Source organism: Thunnus maccoyii, chromosome 20 (genome assembly GCF_910596095.1).
Source record: "Thunnus maccoyii chromosome 20, fThuMac1.1, whole genome shotgun sequence".
NCBI classification, from domain to species: domain Eukaryota; kingdom Metazoa; phylum Chordata; class Actinopteri; order Scombriformes; family Scombridae; genus Thunnus; species Thunnus maccoyii.
In genome coordinates, this window is record NC_056552.1 from 19,992,036 (window position 1) to 20,006,783 (window position 14,748).

The 14,748-nt window shown below is 39.9% G+C and overlaps 1 long non-coding RNA gene across 2 annotated transcripts; it reads right to left on the bottom strand.

Annotated features, from left to right (window-relative positions):
* Nucleotides 1-3,199: 3,199 nt before the first annotated feature.
* Nucleotides 3,200-9,196, bottom strand: LOC121887464. Of its 2 annotated transcripts, XR_006092976.1 has the most exons (4): nucleotides 9,149-9,196; nucleotides 5,726-5,817; nucleotides 3,823-3,880; nucleotides 3,200-3,720 (listed from the first exon to the last, which is right to left on the bottom strand). It is a non-coding gene; the product is annotated as an uncharacterized LOC121887464 (long non-coding RNA). The 2 variants fall into 2 exon arrangements; XR_006092975.1 differs by lacking the exon at nucleotides 9,149-9,196 and having other exon boundaries at nucleotides 5,726-5,883.
* Between the last annotated feature and the right edge of the window lie 5,552 nt (nucleotides 9,197-14,748).

Genomic DNA, 14,748 nt, shown 5'->3' on the forward strand with positions numbered 1-14,748 from the left:
GAGGTTTCCACTCCTTTCATTGTTTTTTATTTTCAGAACATACATCTAGATTCTTTATCAAGGAATGTTTTGTTCCCTCCATTATCAGGGCACTGAAACATTGACCTTGCACTTCTTAGCTTTTGTTTACATGCAACATTTGTAATCTTGGAATTTAAGCTTAATCTACTGTTGCATGCTTTGTGGATAAGAATGTATAAAGTAAAGTTTAAAGTAAGAGCGGGTCCAGACTGTATGGCTTTCAGTGGGGTGTTAACAGAGACAGGAAGTGGAGGTGCCTGGCCCAAGAATGTCTCTGCTCCCAGGTCCCACCCACAGGAAATGCCTGTCCAGCCTGTTTGAGTCTGCACCGAGGAAAAAGAAGTCTCCTGTTAGTGCAGACTGAATTTGGCTTATGACGCGAGGAAAGGATGGATGCACGGATGGAGTTTGAATAATGAGGAGGCCGGCTTTCTGCTTAGTTTAGATAAGCAGATGTCTGATGATTTTCAGAGGTGTTCTGGTGATCTGGTTGGGTCAGGGGGTTACAACCCAGGGAAGCTGAAGACTAAACAGTGAACACACATTCCTGAACTCTTAAATTAATCATTTTCTGGAGCCGGCATGCGCAGAGACAACACCGATGGGAATATAAAATGCCTTTCCATTCTCTAATTATCTTAAGATGTGTGGTATTAGCTGGCTTCGGTGTATTGTACGCCCATGTTTTGTGAGCGCTCGTCCAGCCGTTTCTTCTCCTCTTTCTCTGTCATTATTGTGCTGCGAATATTTTCCACTGCACCCTTAAGCCACTGATCTAATTATACTACTTTGTAAATACTTCCAGATATCTTTGGTTAGACTATTTCAGCATCGTTCCAAACTCAGATGTAAAAAGGCTTGTGAAGAGCCAAGTGATGATCTCTCACTGGACTCGGTTTTCATTAGACTTATGGGTCTCCAAGAGAAAGATGGCTGTCAAAGTGAAGCTGGAAAGAATGATTAAACAGTTCAAATGAAGACATTGTCACTGTTTGTGCCGAGTAATAGACATAGATGGAATTCAGTTTGCATTCATTCATTAAACTATATACTTAAAAACTTAAAAACACCTCCTGCCAGATGATACACATGTCTTCACTACATTCTGCAGTGTATAAAAAAGTGACACATTGCCACAGGCTTAATTTCTTTTAAAGTGAATCCCACAACATCTCCACCAAAACTGAGAAGGAACCATCAATCAAATGCAATTTCTTACATGCACTTAATTAACTTTTTCAACGTGTGCATGTACGAAATAATCCTTTGCTGTTGGTTTGCAGTTTAATTTCCTATTCTAACCTCATTTATTTTAGCTGAGGGACGTGCATTGGAGCCGCTCAGTGAAACCGCACTCTTCCACTTAACAGCTCCATTGGGACAGTTGCTGGGTTTTTGGTCACGAGCACTTGAGACCGAGCTCCCAGACTCTCACAGTCCATACAGGGATTTTAACTTGCATCCTTCAGGTCATAAACCCGCCTCAGTGACCTTTTAGGCTGCTGCTAATGAACATATAACCATCTTTTAGAGGACTTTAACAAATAACCATGCTTTCGTAACCCACCAAATGACTCACAGTCCTCTTATTCCCTTAAAACACATGCTGTCACTTAAACTGTATTAAAGGGGAACATTGTCTACATGTGATGCTTTTGATTAAACAATGGAATATGAATGTGAACAGAATACAAAAGACTATGATGAATAATGATTAGAATATTTGAAAAAAACACATGACGTTACAACAAAAGATACTTTGAGCATGCTAACACAGTGGTTAACATTGTTTTGTCTGATGTAACCCCACAGTCCTATCAGATAAGCTTGAGTATTCCTTCATCAACACTGTCAATGAAGGGATACTCAAGCTTATCTTATTCCACATGTATTCCTTAGAAATTATTTTAAATTGAGTGTTATTTAACAGTATTAAGTATATCAAATTGTTACAATATTTTTTGCCCGCTAACAGCATGGCTCTATGGATGTCTGTCTGTCTGTCTGTTGGTCAGTCCATCACTTTGGAAACATCCCAGTATATGAGTATATCATAATATATACTGTAGATTGCCATGAAACTTTCTACAGACATTCATGGTCCCCAGAGGAGTCCCAATGACTTTGGTGATCCCATGACTTTTCATTTAGAGCCACCAGCAGGTCAAAGTCTTAACATATATAATGAAACATCTCAAAGTCTGTTGGATGGATTGGCACAGACTCTAATGGTTCCCACATGATGTATCCTAATGACTTTGGATTTGTTGGTTTGAGTGAAATGTCTTGACAAAAACTGGACAGATTGCTATACGGTTCAGATGTTAATGTTCCCCTCGGGATACATTGTAATAACTCTGGTGATAACTTTTAACTTTTGCTCTGGCATCATCATCAAGTCAAAAATATGAGTTTGTCCAATACTTCTGTTTATGACCACATATCTGCGAAACTAATGACATTCCCATCAGCCTCAGCTGTACTTTGTGTTTACAAGCTAACTAGCTAAACTGAGATGGCGAACATGCTAAACATCAGTATGTTAGCACGGTGACGTTAGCATTCAGCTCAAAGCTCCACTGTGTGGGCTGCTAGCATGCAGGCTCATAGTTTGTTTGACTGTAAAGGACCTTTCAAACAGTTTTAATTAACCAGGTCAGTGTTCAGGTAATTAAAACATCAGATTGGAGTGTGTTGACCCAAGGGAGGCTGAGAGAGCAAAGATGATCAAGAAGATCAATGTCGGGTTAAACCATCAAAGACAAGAAGGAAAGAGACAGAGACATGATTCAAATAAAGACAGAAGAGAGAGGGAAAGGGCTGTATGCGTGGCTCCTCTGCTGTAGTGTAGCTTGAGTTGCAGGCTAAGCCAAACTTTATCCGTCCCTCTATACCCACAGTCTGACTGCTTCATCTGCCAGCAGTTCCCAGAGGAGATGCCACACACATACACACACACACACACACACACTCCTCTGTATTGCCTGCACACACATGTTCCTACAAGCCCCAAAACTGACATACACACACACACACAGACACACACACACACACACACGCACACACATGAACTGAAGAAATAAGAGCTGAAGGGTAGGGTGGAGTCCATTTTGCTTTCTCAGCAAATCCTTTATTTTTGCACCTCAGCAGCAGCGCAGGCATCATAAGTTACCTTCAAGATATGGCATTTCTATTTCCCACTGTGAAAAAAAAAAGAAAAAAGAGAGGCTGTGTGTATTTTAGTAATCCCTTGCGTGGTCAAACTGTGTGGGTATCTTGTGGCCTGAGTTTGAGTGTTGTTACGAGCGGTGCAATGAGCAGAGTGAGTGGATGTGACTATAAACAGAAGGGCTGAAAAGGAAGGTTTACGACCAGCGGGCACAGTCGAAAAGCTGGAAAACAACAAACAATTTGGAAAAGAAGTTGCTCATTGCCTGCTAAGCGCGGTCACAACGGAGCGGAGCTGACATATAACATCAAACTCTATATAAGGAGACCCGCTATGGTTCTTTCTCTCATTCCTTCCATTTGTCCTTCTTCTCTTCTCCCCCCTCCAATCCCTCTCTTTTCCCATTGGCTCGGGGTGAGGAATGCTACCCAGTGGTGGCTGGGCACCAGGCCACGAGGAGACAGGCAATCACAGCAGCAGAGCAGGAAAAAGATGAGGAGAAAAGGAGAAAGGACAGAGAGACAGAAAGCCTGGGGAAGAATGAAAGAGCAGAGGAAAGAGAGTTATGATGGATGAGCATTGAATGACAGAATACCATAAACCATTACTGCTTGTGCCTACATGTACAGTACCTCTCAGTGTAGCAGTTCTTCTTATCTACTTTTGTGTCTGCATGTTGTTGTCTTTTTACTGTCCAAGCAAGGAAGAATAGAAAACCTGGATGTTCATGAAAAACCTCAGAAAATGACAAAATGAAGGACAAATCCACCTTAAACTGTATTTAACAATAGAGACATACTGACAGCAGGTACAGTGGAATATGAAATACGTCTGTACACTAAAGACATAATCAGTAATTATAACCCTAACCCTAACCCTAATCCTCCTAACCCTAACTCTATATCCTGAGATTTTCTCAAAATCAAAGAGAAAGGGTCTTTCTGGACAACAGTGATATTAATTGTTAAATAGGCACAGAGTCAAATGCAGTTCAACCACAGCTTGCATCATCAGTGGAGGAGAGGCAGCTCAGAGAGAGAACCCTGGCTGTTGCCAAAAGGCAACATGGGAAATGTAGTTAATCACTAACAAAAGTAAAAATGGTCATGGTAGTATGAAAATGATGAAGTTAAATTACACTTCATCAGCAAATGACTCATGAAGTACATAAAAACACCACAGATTGATGATAAATTGCAGTAGGATAAATTTGTTTTTTGTTTTCTTTACCTGTTTGGACTCAAATCTTCTACTTTAAAGTTGCTATAATCTATATTTTATATTAATAATGGATCAAATGACTATATGTAAATTAAAGGCATTCACAGTGACAAACCCACAGATAATTATCATCCAACTGTACATTTCAACTCAACAAAGAGTTTTAGAAGCTTTCAGCCTTGTTTTGGTTTTCAGTCATTTTTCAGGTAGGTTGTAGGTTACAAAATCATCTCTTTAGGGCGCTGACTAGATCCTTTTCTTGTTTCAACAACATATGGAAGTTTCTTGTTTGAACAACTTACCAACCTACAACGAGTTTGTTTTAATGAGAAATGTTAATTTGTAAAATAACAAGAAAGTTTTGTGATATAACAAGATAAAGTGTTGTTATTACAAGAAAACTTTCTTGTAAAATCTGAATCATTTGGTATCTCATCTCAGAAAACTAAGGCAGCAATGTTGTGCCATACTTCTTCACTTAGGTTATCCTTTTGAGCAATTAGCTGGAAACATCAGGCCAACTCAGCTGCGGTATTTGTACCTCACAATTTTCGAGCAGCAGTCTGTTGTACCTTGTCAATTCGTAACCCCCCAATTAACTCCAAGCAACAACAAACACACAGAATGTGACAAAGTTTAGCTGTCGCACAAAAACCCTCAAACCTCTCAAACCTGTTTCTTCCTCGTCATACTGAAATAGAAATGTCAATCAACAGACTCTCCACACACACTGCTATTTTCACACTTAAAACCTGCTACCACAGTTACACAAACACTGTTATTTAGATGCCACCAAGCCAAACATACAGACAACTAATTACAGTGAGGTGAGTGAAATCACACTGAAGCTGCCACCCGACAGACCGGCTTCGATCGGCGTCCACTTGTTGACACATACTGTTTGTCTAAATACTCATAGAGCATGTACTGCATGCTCTAGGTTAGTATGATTGGTGGTTTTGTTCGAGCTTCATTCGAGAGGCATGTCTGAGGTGTCTGTCTGTCTGTGAGTGAAGCCAGCACCCATGAGGTCAGTCTTCCAGGTCAGTCGTCCCTACACAAAGACCACAAAGGTCAGACATTGACATTCCTCACAACACAAAAACACGCACACACACACACTCCTGTCCTGACCCCTCTCCTTTCTAGGCCTTGGACATCACCAACCAATGGATTACTTAAGTAAACACATAGTACAGTTTATATAAGCATCTCTGTCATCACACCTTCAGATTCACAGGCTTTGACGAGAGAATCCAAACTCACATTCACACAGACATACAGCACAGAAAACAGCATTGCTCTGCCACATACCTCCAGGTCTGTAAATAGCCTCCCTTCCTCTACACCTTTCCCTTCCTTTGCCTCTTTTGACAGCCTATGTGAATCCATAGATCATCCAGCTTCTGAAAGGTGACACGGCTGAGGTCATAGACTGAGACATGGACACAGTGTGTGTGTGTATGTGTGTGTGTGTGTGTGTGCAGTGGGGTTGGACATTTAGATAAAGACAGTAGTGTGTGGAAGGTCTAGACCAATGTATCACCACATTGATGTGCCTTTTACTGAAAGAACAACTTATCTAAAACATAATAAAGCCTTATTTTTCATATACTAGATGTCAGATGTAGCTCATCCTATTATAGTGTCTGAATCACATTTAATTTGTGCCAAAAATGTCTTTTAAAAAAGACTCTACAGCCATAGTGGCTCTGTCAGATTGTACTTAGGCACAACAGTGCTTTGAGCTAAATGCTAACAGCATGCTAACGTACTCATAATGAGGTATAATGGTATGAATAGTGGTGTAATGTTTACCATGTTCACCTTAGTTTGTGTGTTAGCATGTTAACAGACTGACATTGCCATGCCTAGAGCCATGCCGTTATGGCTAAAAACTCAACAGAAGCTCTTTCCAAATGTAACAATGAAGTAAAATAAAAAGTCAATTTGTTCATACTTTGATGAGGTCTGCAGACTTTGTGTGTGTGTGTGTGTGTGTACATGTGTAACTTTTAAGAATGTCTGTTTTGAGGTGAACTGTTTCTTTAAATGTTTGATGTATAACTGACATGATGGAGGTAGCCTGATATGCAGACTGAAACTGAACTGTCTCACCTCATTCATTTAGTCTGACCTCGTGTTCATGTTGATTTCTGTTTGAGAGGAGGGTTTACTTTATTTTGTTTAGCCCTAACAGTACTTTCCGTCCTGCCGATGTAATGTTTAGTCAACATGTCAGCTGTGGAAACAAAGAGCAGCTAACACGATGATTCCTCAGAACAATTAAAAAATATGTGTGTACTTAAGAGTTGTAAGTTGACTTATAGAAACATGTACAGGCACATCAATTTCATCCATGCTTGTTGCCATTTTTGAGGTCATTTTCTTGTTCTTAGCTTACATGGCTGGTAGGAAGATCCTGCCAACTGAGCTCTGATTGGTTGATTGCTTCTCCAATCGAGGGAACGGACTGTTAATGAGCACAACATTGAACCTATTTGGATTGGAGATGTGGGCAATAATTCATACATGAAACATCAAACCATCAAAGAGACACAAAAAAAGGTTGTAAATTGCAACTAAAATGTATTTTCTCTCCACATGTTAATTACTTTGATTTTTTTCAGGATTGTTTGCTTTTGGTCCCTTTTGGTATGTTGGTCTGGTCGTGATCTAAATACTGCTTGAAAGGCTTTAAAACTATAAAGGACCTCAGTCTCAAAGCCCTTATCAGTTAAAATTATGTACACATAAGTGTTTTGCTTTGCTCTAGATGTAGTGATAGTGCACATAATGTATGTTAGTGAACGTATACCTGTGTGTGTGTGTGTGTATGTGTGTGTCTGTATTCCAGTTTTTATACTTAGTATGAGGAACAGATGTCCTGAAAATGATGGACAGATAAGGAAAATCCATTTTACTACTACTCACTTTTTAAAGAGGTTAATTTAGGGTCTTGGGTTTAAGGTGAGGATTAGATTTGGGTTTAGAGTAGGATGACGATTTAATTTAAGGGGTCCTTAAAAGTTAAAATGAAGATAAGTCAAAGTTGAGGAGTGAGTCAGTGAAATATAAATAAGAGTGTGAGTGCATGATAAAGAGATACGACAGGGAACATGATGGTCTTTGCTAGGGGAGTGTGTGTATGCATGCGTCCGTCTTTGTGCGTTTTCCTGTTTTAGCCTCGCGTGGACATAAAGCGCGGCCTTACAATAGCCCATTGTCTCGTCTCCCCTCCACTCTTCCTGTCAGGTCAGAATTCACGGAAATAAGGACATAGTGCAAACAAACAGCGGCGGCTACAGCTCTCCACCCACTGTCGGGCCCTCAAGGAGGAACCCGGCTTCAGCTCGGGGGGTGAGTGGTATCGCTCCTGTCAGGAAACTAATCAGCGTCGCATCCCAGTTTGACAAATGCAAGAGAGCCTCATGTATGTGATACGTGTGAACGTGGAGTGACGGGGACTGGAGCAGGAGGTGGTGAGGGGTGGAGGGTTGAGGTTTGAAAAATGAAACCAGGAATGGAGGGGATTTCCAACAGAGGCCTTTTGGTTTACAGTATATCAAAGAGAGGGTGATTACACCTACAGTGTGTCAGTTTTCTTTGGTGGGAAAGTGGACTTTTTTTTTTTTTTTTTTTTACATTTTTAGCTTCAGTCAAACATGACCACACTCTGTTTCAGCAGCCTGGGTTTTAGATATAAATGCCCTTTTCATTTTCTTCACATGTATTTCATCAAAATCACTACACAATGAGATTTAAACTCTCTTTTAAACTGGGAATCAAACCAACCAGTGATGACACAAACCTGAACTTATAACAACTGACACACATTTTTCTGGGAAGATATTTTGAATTTTGTTGTCAGGTTTCTCGATGTGAACCATCACTCTCACTTCTAATAACTACATGAACCAGAGGAGGTAATATGTCATAGTTTTAATAACCTGCTCCAAAATGCTCGTTGTGATTACAAATGTAATACTTATGGACCATGAAGGTGCAAACATGGGTAAGTCACTGAACTGGCATCAGCTCCTGAAACCCTGCCTGTGCATTTGCTAAATGACTGTTGCAAATAATAAAGGCTAAATAATATTAAACGAATAGTTCATCAAGGGGGTGGGGATTATATTATTATAGATCCGTGAGTGTGTGTATCTGTGTGTGTTTGTGGATGTGTGAAGCCAGACACCAGACATTCGATCAATAGTTCCTGCATGGTTAGAGCCGAGCATAGTGCTTTTTGGAGACTATTAGTGTCTCTGCACTTTCCTTTGATCAGTTTTGTCTATCCACTGTATTTTTGTGGATTTATGGACTGTGTGTGTGTGTGCATGTCAAGGGTTTCTGGGTTTGGATAGTTAAAAATGTTCCTCTCTTTGTTCTTTGTAGATTAAAAAAATAATTTTTAAAATCAATTTTACTGGCAAAAATAACTGAAACTGCAGGTTACAGCTGATTGATGGTATCTAAACGGGATTAACTGGCAGACTCACGCTCATGCATACGTTCATAGTACACATATACAAAACATGAGCAGACATGGATACGCACACGTGCTGCCAAATCCACAGACAGACTGGAGAGTAAAGATCCGATCAGGAAACGGTCTTGATGAAAACAAGACATTTGGGATTTTTTTTCCACTAAAATAGTAAAACAGTCCCCCCTGAACACATAATTCAAGCAAAATCCTGGAGGGAGGGAGAGAGAGAGGGAGAGAGTGAGCACCTGAGTCCACTGCAGACTCCCCAGACGGACGTTTGGTTCCAGACTCCTGAAAAACACAGTAGCTGCTGTTATTGTAGGAGTCAAATTAGCGAACGGGCCACTGAAGGTTGGAGAGGCCTAATTTAAACCAGTCTGGTCACTGGGGAGCAGATCAGGCCGCTGAAACAGGATTTACTAACTGGTACTCAATCTCTGTTTTAACTTGCACCACTGCGATAAAAAGAAGATATTACTTAGACTGAGAATTTGAATTTAATTAAGTTTGGTTTTCTTTGAAAGTGAGAATTTATACTTTATAAAACAGTCTGTTGGCAGGCAGATTGTCTGCTTTAGTGTCCAAAACTCACACAAAGGACACTGGGCCACTTAAAAGCAGTGTTGGATTTTTGGGGGATTTTACTTTTTTCCTTTTTTTTTACCAGTGAGAAGAAGTCATGGCTGCCTTTTTAATGTCTCAACATGCATTTTGAAGGTATGTTGACTGGTGAGATTAGCCCATTTTAGCTTAATCCATGCACGTTTATGGGATCAAGTGGCAGCAAACATAGAAATTCCCACAAAACAGAACGATTCCTGTAAGTACGCTCATTATAACAGTACATAACTTCATAATGTTGCTGCACAATTTGGGAGAGAGACTTTTTCCAAACCATTGCTTATAATTTCAGATGGCTGTTGTTCATTACCTGAAAATATCCCTGGTCTCAAGTGGAAATACGTTACAGTTTCACAGCTGGCTCAGCAGTGATTTCTTTGAAAATTACTTTGGTAATTGGTTGAATGTCTTGGGCTTGTCCTGCTGGAAATGGTTTCAGCGTATCTGGCAGGCATTTGCACTGTGTGAAAGTAATTTCCTGGAAAGTCATCCCTACGTTCTGTCTGTGAAATATTCATCCTGTTTCACCTTACTCCCTTCACACCTTCCTCCTCCAGTCTGCATGCTTTTCTACACGCCGGCTTCCCCTGCTCTCCTTCCTCCTCCATCCTATGTCAACTTTTTAGATCTTAAATGGGCTTTTAGTTACTGCTGATACGCTTGCAAGCTTTCTGGTTCTGCACGGCACATATGCAGTTTACACTGATAATGCTGACAGATTTACCACTTGATATAATTTGTAATTTTGTGCTTTTGCCTCAGCACAAAGCAGCTTTTCATTTCTACACCTGTTGCTGGCAGATTTTATCAGCTGTATCTCCATTAGTTGACTAAAAATGCCGTCTTTGGCTGACGTCTTAAAGGTGCAGTGTGTAGCACGGACTTGGCAGAAATGGAATATAACATTCATAGATATGTTTTCATTAGTGTATAATCACCTGAAAATAAGAATCGTTGTGTTTTTGTTACCTTAGAGTGAGCCCTTTATATCTTCATAGGGAGCAGGTCCTCTTCCATGGAGCCCGCCATGTTGCATGGCCATGTTTCTACAGTAGCCCAGAACGGACAAACTAAGCCCTGGCTCTAGACAGGGCCTTTCACGAGTTTCACGGTCATTTGGAAAGGGAGGGGGAGGGGAGGGCTATTCAGTTGGTTGCAATCTGCAACCTCACTGTCATTAAATCTTACACACTGGTGCTTTAATGTCTCCAGCGGACTTGTTTGAGGTCAGTAACATCTTACTCAGAAAATAGAGAAACATTTGGGTATCTGGTTGCCCATTTAGTGACTATGTTTAATTTTTGCTAACATCACAAGTTAGTATAATCCTAGCAAGCACCTAGCAGGCACAAGAGAGCATTTTCAGGTAGGTGTTGTTGGTGCAGTTGGAAGTTTGAATTACTGGTATTTAAACAGCGTTTTCACTGCTGCTTGCAAATCTTTAGATTATTTTTGGATGACTGTTTTGTCTTGAACTACATATCAGTGAATGCTAACATTAGACCGGCCTGATCTATACCTACACCTTGTTTATTCCACATGCATTTCATAATTAATAATAGCCTAATATATAAAGCACATAACAACTGAAGTTGATTCAAATATGTAACCAAGTTGGTTGAAGATATGTTGGCTGCTGAGCCCCAAAACACAGAGTGGTCATATTTGTTATCTTAGCTCAACCCAAGTGTGTTTTTAGGGTGTAGCTAGGTTGCTGCAAAGATATTGTAGTTTGTTGCCAAGCTGTACTAAAACCTGGGACATAATAGGTGATTTCCAGCCAATATGGTTTACTCATACAAGTGTTATGTGTTGTTTTCAGGGATTTCATTCTGATTTACCCTGAGAGGAACAGAAAGCAATTCCTAAGAAGACAAACACACTCACAGTGAATCCTTCTCACCACTCTTCTCAAGAACTTGACATCACACAAAAGTATGTTAGGTTTCCTTCTCGTTTAAAATGTTTCTGTCTGCCATTCAATGGTTTCATTTGTCTTTCTCTCAATCTATGTTTGATTTTCATTCTTCTTTCTTTTTCACTTATTGAGTTGTGAGCCTGGAAGCCTTGATACCGACCTCCTGCCAATTATAACAGAGGACATTTGAAGGCATTACAAATTGTGTATCCTGCAATCTGTTTATTTGTGCTTTTATATATTTTTTTAACAGTTTGCAAAGTAGTTGCTGTTTAGACTCATTACTAAGTTTTGCTGGCAGCTCAGGATATTACAATTAACAGTTTTACATTGACCCCTTGAAAAAAGGGCATGAACCTTGAGAATTATTTTTTCAAACATACTTGAATATACTTGGTTTATTTGAAAACTTCTGAATAAATGTTCAGTTCCATAAAGCTGTCACTTGTCTCATCCTCTTTTGTTTTAAGGATTATGCCTTTTTAAAGGTAAAACTGAGCAGATCTCATTACTGAACCATCAAGATTGAAGACACGTTGTTATTTAAAGTACATGTCTGCAATTTATTGTTGTTTTTATTAATATGAATGAGAAGAAAACTTGTTGTTTATTGTAACATTTACAGTAAGAAACTGTTCTTGTAGATTACAATAAAAATACAGTATATTACTGCAGGTTTACATTATCAAACTGTAACCGACACATTCACACAGCAGAATACTGTAATAATTTTTACAGTAATTAACTGTTACAATAGTAAAATTACAGTAGCGACACTGTAAAAAAACAGATACTGGCAACTACAACTGCAACTTTACAGGGAAATGTATTATTATTATTATTATTATTATTATTATTATTATTATTATTATTATTATCATTATTGTATTCCAGTGTAAAGCTACTTTAGTTAGCCCTAGTATGATAAGGCAAGATGTAGCTGTTAAGATAATTTTCATGCTAGCATAACCCTTTTCAACTGTTTAGTTTATACATGTGGAAAATTAAATGTTAGATTTATGCTTTATTGTTTGTATTTTCAGTCAAATAGTTTATTATCTTTAAATAAAGAGAAAAGTATTTTAGGTTGAGGACTAACCAATGTTGGTAATACGTTTGTTTGAGTTTTCTGGAGTGTAAAGATCCCCAAATCCAATAAAAAGCAGAACAGTTACAGTTGCTATGCTTTAATCGGCCAGTCATTGTTTAGAGGAGGGAGTTTTGTGAATGGTCAATTCCCTTTTCCTCTGCTGTCTGCGTATTTCATAAGTAGCTTCCCATGACAAACAGTTTTGCTATCATTGCTCAAGGTTTAGAAGGAAAAACCCTCCTAGTTCTTGATTCAAAGACTGTGATTCACGCCAACAGATGCATCACACAGCAACATTTACATACACACTCCAGCTGACAAAATTCATGGTTGAATCTTCTCTCTTCCAGACGCCACTTGGAAGGAACCCACCGAGGCAACAAGCCACAGACAAATTGGTTGAGGCCAGAGAAGTAGCTCCGACACTCTCAGACACAAAGTAAATCACAGTGAGCGGTTAACAAGCATGGCAGATGCCACCGTTTGTCATCACACACTTACTTATGAGGCAAGACGCAGGTTTGGTGGTGGTAGGGGGGGGTTGATTTTTTTGAGTCAGACATAAACATACAAATGTACCGCACCATCACTGCTGCCGCCGGTGGCCACTGAGAAAATAGTTGACATTAAAAACAATCAGAGGGTTTGGCACATGAAGGAAAAGGCCTCAAAGGCTGCAGTCCCTCCTCCGTCCTCCCTCTTTACTGCCCCGTCATCTGGTCCAGTAACCCCCTCCTCCTCTTCTTCCTCTTCCCCATCAGTCTTTGTGTTTTCCCTCTAGTTAGATAAAATTATTACCCCTTCATCATGCTCGGCAAAGCAAAACAGCGATCTGTATCTGCATATAGGAATGGTGGCCCAGTCTAAACACAGGCTCTTTGTCCTTGTGCATATGCATGCGTGTGTATGTGTTTGACTGTATGTGAGTGTGTGTGTTTGCGTGTGTGCGCTGGGATATAAAAAGAGGCAAATCTCAGCATGTGTCACCAGCAGGTTTCACACAACAGTGAGTGTGTATTTTCACGGGGGGAAAAGGAATGTATCTTTGTATATTTGTGCGTCAGTGTACATTGACTATGTGTCTGTGAGTGTATGTGTTTGTGTTTCCACTGATACAAAAATGTGGATAGATATATATATATATATGTACACACACACACACACACACACACAGACACACATGCACACATAGTGACAGAGAAATTGGAGAAAATAAGATAAACGCTGGGCTCAAAAAGACAAAGGAATAATGTAATTTGTGGTAACAAATGTTGAATTTACAATGATTATGAAGCCAGACAAACATGCAACGCAACAATGCAATGAAGTCTGCAGACCACACAAGGGAAAAAGTGTGTCAACCTAAAGGCATCAGAGTACTGGATGTCTTATGTTTTATCTCACCACAGAACACCACATTCTGGCTCCCTTCACACACACACACAAACACTTTACACGCATCCTTGTCATCAGAGAAATATCCTCTTCAGGTCACTACTCTGAAAAAGCTTTTCTAAACAGGTCACCGATAAGCAAATGCCAAATTGCGAGTGTTTTGCCACAGAATCACTGAAGTGTGTGTTTTTCTCTCAAAGGGACTCAACACAGGCTGCCCAGAGGCATGAGAACTGGTGTTAAGTTCTCCCCTCGTGTGTTAATCAGAGAAGAGTGATGAAAGTTCCGGACAGAAAATAAATCAGCGTCTAACAAACATGAAGGGAATTTGAAGACTCTATATGGTCAGACTGGTTGGAAACAAGGTCAAACATAAAGGTGGAGGGGCGTCGAAACTCACAAATCTGGGAAGTTTCTTAACGGACCAGTGAGAGATGTTCAAGTCGTGAGAGAGTTGAAAGAAGAAAAAAAAAGAGCAGCTTAGACCAAGAAAAATGAAAAACAGAGGGAGAGATTGTGAAAAAGCACTAAATTTGTAATCTTGCCTCCCTTCTGGGACTTAGCTCTGAACAGCATCCAAAAACTTGTGAGCTTTTTTGAACAAATAGCTGACATGCCTCAGAACAGAGGTTGTTTATCTTGGGATGGAGTGAAGGGGAGCGAAGAGAGGGATGCAAGGAAAGCCTGGGAGAGAGAGGAGGGAAAAACAGGAACAGAGAGATAGACAGACGGATTTGAGATTGTGCAAAAGAAATAAAAAGGGAGGCAGAAGAGAGATGAGATGCTTGGGAAACCGGTCTATAAAAAAACAAATGACAGTT